The sequence below is a fragment of the Ranitomeya imitator genome, chromosome 3, assembly GCF_032444005.1.
Source record: "Ranitomeya imitator isolate aRanImi1 chromosome 3, aRanImi1.pri, whole genome shotgun sequence".
Classification (NCBI taxonomy): Eukaryota; Metazoa; Chordata; class Amphibia; order Anura; family Dendrobatidae; genus Ranitomeya; species Ranitomeya imitator.
The window spans coordinates 799,017,970-799,023,969 of NC_091284.1; positions in this window are offsets into that span (position 1 = coordinate 799,017,970).

The window sequence follows — 6,000 nt, forward strand, 5'->3', positions numbered from 1 at the left end:
GATTGGTTTGACAGGAGCGATTTCTCATAAACCCATGCTGATATGGAGTTAAACAGTTATTCTCATTGAGATAATCCAGAATAACATCCCTCAGAAACCCTTCAAATATTTTACCAACAATAGAGGTTAGACTTACTGGCCTATAATTTCCAGGTTCACTTTTAGAGCCCTTTTTGAATATTGGCACCACATTTGCTATGCGCCAGTCCTGCGGAACAGATCCTGTCGCTATAGAGTCCCTAAAAATAAGAAATAATGGTTTATCTATTACATTACTTAGTTCTCTTAGTACTCGTGGGTGTATGCCATCCGGACCCGGAGATTTATCTATTTTAATCTTATTTAGCCGATTTCGCACCTCTTCTTGAGTTAGATTGGTGACCCTTAATATAGGGTTTTCATTGTTTCTTGGGATTTCACCTAGCATTTCATTTTCCACCGTGAATACCGTGGAGAAGAAGGTGTTTAATATGTTAGCTTTTTCCTCGTCATCTACAACCATTCTTTCCTCACTATTTTTTAAGGGGCCTACATTTTCAGTTTTTATTCTTTTACTATTGATATAGTTGAAGAACAGTTTGGGATTAGTTTTACTCTCCTTAGCAATGTGCTTCTCTGTTTCCTTTTTGGCAGCTTTAATTAGTTTTTTAGATAAAGTATTTTTCTCCCTATAGTTTTTTAGAGCTTCAATGGTGCCATCCTGCTTTAGTAGTGCAAATGCTTTCTTTTTACTGTTAATTGCCTGTCTTACTTCTTTGTTTAGCCACATTGGGTTTTTCCTATTTCTAGTCCTTTTATTCCCACAAGGTATAAACCGCTTACACTGCCTATTTAGGATGTTCTTAAACATTTCCCATTTATTATCTGTATTCTCATTTCTGAGGATATTGTCCCAGTCTACCAGATTAAGGGCATCTCTAAGCTGGTCAAACTTTGCCTTCCTAAAGTTCAGTGTTTTTGTGACTCCCTGACAAGTCCCCCTAGTGAAAGACAGGTGAAACTGTACAATATTGTGGTCGCTATTTCCTAGATGCCCAACCACCTGCAGATTTGTTATTCTGTCAGGTCTATTAGATAGTATTAGGTCTAAAAGTGCTGCTCCTCTGGTTGGATTCTGCACCAATTGTGAAAGATAATTTTTCTTGGTTATTAGCAGAAACCTGTTGCCTTTATGGGTTTCACAGGTTTCACTTTCCCAGTTAATATCCGGGTAGTTAAAGTCCCCCATAACCAGGACCTCATTATGGGTTGCAGCTTCATCTATCTGCTTTAGAAGTAGACTCTCCATGGTTTCTGTTATATTTGGGGGTTTGTAACAGACCCCAATGAGAATTTTGTTACCATTTTTCCCTCCATGAATTTCGACCCATATGGACTCGACATCCTCATTTCCTTCGCTAATATCCTCCCTTAAAGTGGACTTTAGACAAGACTTTACATAGAGACAAACCCCTCCTCCTCTCTGATTTTTACGATCCTTTCTAAACAGACTGTAACCCTGTAAGTTAACTGCCCAGTCATAGCTTTCATCTAACCATGTCTCGGTTATTCCCACTATGTCAAAGTTACCTGTAGATATTTCTATCATCTATAAAACGTCCCAAGGAATCAGTATTATAGGATTAGAAAAAATTGTACTTCTGATACAGCATTTAGGGAACAAAGTAAAATTCTTAGGGAGAGATTTCAGGAAAAAGAATATCCGGTGAAGCTTGTTAAAAAGGCTTACAATTCCGTTAAGGGTTGTTCCCAAAATGAGCTTATACATCTTGACAAAAATAAGGGTGTTAGAGAAAACCTTTTTGAAACAAATTTTATTACTACTTTTTCGTCACAAAATGTACAAATACGGAATATATTAGAAAAACATTGGAGTGTGATCTTAAACGATCCGATCCTTAATAAGGTGGTTCCCATGAAACCAACAGTAACATTTAAAAGGGCTCCTACTATAAAAAATGTTTTGGCACCTAGTGTAGTTAAGATTTCCTCCTCTGGATGCACTTTAGTAGGTAAAGAATAGATTGGCTGTTACGGTTCTTACCGATGTAATGGAAGTAGGTGTAAATGTTGTAGATCTATTAGTAACAATGTTGACAGCTTCACGTCGTTTGCAAAAAAAGGGAAGGCTTTTAATATCAATTTTAGAATGACGTGTCAGACAGATCACGTAATCTATTTGATTCAGTGCAACTGTGGTAAACAGTATGTGGGAAGAACTTCTCAACCTCTTCACAAACGTGTGAATTCCCATAGGTTTAATATTCTTAGAGGTTTTTCTGAACATGGATTGTCGCGACATTGTACCATAGTTCATCATGGGAATGTTAAATTATCTGTTACTCCCATTGATCATGTGCCTGTTAATACACCTAGGAGATTGGAGGTCCTGGGTAAAAAAGAAACATATTGGATATTTAAGTTGGGCACCTTAAGCCCTGGTGGATTGAATGAGGTTAGCGACCTCTTCTAGGTACCTATAAGTAATTAATATCATGAGTTTCATCTCACGGAGATTCTTCTGTGATGGATTTTCTTGATTGTAGGAGTTCCTCCGTGTGTCGTCGTGGGGAGAGACTATGGACCTCAGTGCTCCCCATTTTTCATGAACTCCGGTGGTTAACTGGTTTGAGGTGCTGCTTATTCCTTTGTAGTGTTTGTAGACCTCTAGATCATATGGGTTCATATCCGAAAAGAGTTGTGGAAATTGAGCATATGGGAACCCATTCTTTCCCTTACTTTTTTACTTTTTTACTTCATATTATGTGATGTTGTTACCTTATATGAGCCCTTTGTTTGTTTTTCCTTTATTATGGGTCAACATATGATAGCGTCTTGAATGGGTTTAACTGGTGGATCCAGGATAAATAGTTGCCCTCACCTAAGACCACCAGGTGGTGTAGTGGTATAAGACGGAGGTTTATTCTCTGGAGGATAGTTTTTAGGTTTCTTCATATGTGAGTTCTGATCCTGGTTGATCTAGATACCAGAAATGTTTATATATATTTGTTTTTATTATTTATTGATTAATATTTGTAGTTCTAAAGATTGATTATTGTGTTTTATGTATTTTAATGTTTTGTAATTAATGTTATGGGTGTATTTATAAATTTTTTATTTAAAGTGGGCGTTCTCACCAGAAGTGATGTCGTAAGAAGGTGGGGTTTATACATGTTTGTATATAATTTTTTTGATTGTATTTGTAGGTATATATACCTGTTTTTACTGATGAATCTTGATGCCCTGATGAAGTGGCCTGTTGGCCACGAAACGCGTAGGCTAATAAACAGAGTGTGTGTGTAACTCTGATACCTTTATTGTGGTCTGCGCGGCTTCTATTCTCCGGTTCTACTTCTCTCCATGTGGATTTGTTCTGCTTGCCGGGAGCTTGCTGCGACCATATGTGCTGATCCAAGGGAGTTGTGACCTGTCACAACCAGACCAGGTGAGTCTGTTTTGTGGGGGTCCACGTGATTGCGACACCTGAAGGTATTACTCTATGTGCGCTTCTTTTTCTTGTTTTTAGCCATCCAGCAGAGTGGCATACCTAGTGAACTTGGCTCTGGTTCTTAGTTAAAGCAATCATTTATATCTAATCAGGACCTGGAGTGATAGGATGTAACCCTGTCCTACCTAGCTTTCCTACAATGTTAAAGAAACCTATAACGTATACACATTTTGGGTAGAAAATCCGTTGATTAAGGGTTTTTCTACTCAAAAAACATAAGAATTATGTTTTTTTAATATGTGCACAGTCGTCCAATCTTTTGTTTTCTCCTATATGATTAAAGCCCAAGATTTAACTATTTTCATTTGGTGCTGGAGAACATTCCATTTTAGACCATTGAGAGCTTTTTGACCCAGAACTCCATATACTTCATTCCCCTCACCCAGACCGCAAACTGTCTACCCAGGAAATCTCCTGGGATAATTATCTTTAATACAGAAATGATGAGCTGAATTGACCCTTATCTATTTTTCAAGATCTCTGCTTGGTGACATTCAATAGAAACAGCAATCGTTTACTTCTTGGGGGAAAAGATGTGTCCTCTTCATGTAATGGTCATACAGGTGCACATATAGGAACTATATGTTAAATAACAAGTCCTGCAGCCTAGTGATCATCACATAAAAAGCAAAGATTTATATCCCCAGGAAATAAAAAATGAATGTTCTTACTGAATGACAGCAAGCAGAAATCATAACAACTGTGAGAAATGAATATAGAAAGAATATGTCACGACTTCCCTGTCCCTATCGCTGGGGGTGGCCTAGCTCGCCCTGCTCCCCGGATTACTTCTGATGGTGAAGACACCGAGGCCTTGCACCTTCCCTTAGCTCCTTAATCTGCCCTCAGTCTGTACCTTTCCCCAACCCAAGGAAGAGGGAAGTGGTAGTATACCATAGTACACCAACCATACTAACAAGGTAATATGAACCGGGGTAACCCAAAACTAAAACCCAAAAATACCAAACATACAAATATACAGACACATATAACAGATGAATGCACCAAGGAGTGGCGGATGGGGTTAAACCAAAGCAGGAGATGAAAAGCAATTATCACACACTCAAAATATAGCAACAGTCACAGATAAATCCACCAAAGCCCCCTCCAATAACAACCACCAACAATCTCCAGCCATTCATCATAAGCTAACTCTGACAATGTGTACTAGCCAGGGCCCAGATTATACAGGAGATGGGAGTGGCAAACAGTGCACAGCTGAGAACCTTATCTCCAGGAGCTCTCAACAGAGCAGATTAACCCCTGCACTGCCAAAAGAAGTTTACACCATTTAATATAAAGGTGAAGTGCTTCTGATCAGTGCAGGAGTAGGAGAAATAAGACGTTGCGGTCTTCTGTCTACTCTATGTCATGGTAAGTCCGTGACAGAATATTGGAAAGTTGCACAACTATTTGTTATGCAGTTAAAAAGCTTTATTGACTGAACTGAAATCTCCCTTTTTTACATAATATGCTGAGTGCAGGTGTATGGAGCGGGCTCAAGAGCTGGAGATTGTTAATTTGACAATATAAGACAAAACTAAGGTATTGCAGTTTCTTGTAAAAACAAGGGATCCAAGAAGTATCGTTTCTCCTTGCGGAGAGTGACATGATAAGCATGTCAAGGTGAGGAGACTTAAAGTTGCAATGCTCCTCTGGGAAATATGCAAATTGTCTCTTCAGAGAGGAAGAGGACTAGAACTCTAGTGCCGCCTATTGGAAGTAGCAATCCTAACAGTCAATGTCAACTCTTTAACGAGCCTTGTCCCATGACTTAGGATAATAGCCAAACCAGATCTCAATTTGCAGACACTGTGTTTCGGGGTACTGCCCCTCGTTCTAGTCCTCTTCCTTCCTTTAGAGAATTACAAGGAAACCCCGATGTAAGCGTTCAACAGAAAATGCAGGATAAATGTGAACCGAGCATTATTCCAAATTTGGAACGCCGAATAAACAAATAATTATCAGTTAAATTTTTTTCTTTACTACTTACTATTCGGTATAAGTGATAAGACAGCTTTGATCTGTGGGTTAATACGAATACAGCAATACCAGATTTATATCCATTCTTAGTATCAAAATATATACATGTGCATCTCACAAAATAAGAATATCATCAGAAAGTTAATTTATTTCAGTTCTTCAATACAAAAAGTGAAACTCCTATATTATGTAGAGTCATTACACACAGAGTGATCTATTTCATGTGTTTATTTCTGTTAATGTTGATGATTATGGCTTGCAGCCAATGAAAACCCAAAAGTCATTATCTCAGTAAATTAGAATACCTTATAACACCAGCTTGAAAAATTATTTTAAAATCCGAAATGTTGGTCTACTGTAATGTATGTTCAGTAAATGCCCTCAGTACTTTGTCGGGGCTCCTTTTGCATCAATTACTGTATCATGTGTGGCATGGAGACGATCAGTCTGTGGCACTGCTGAGGGGTTATGGAAGCCCAGGCTGCTTTGATAGCAGCCTTCAGCTCATC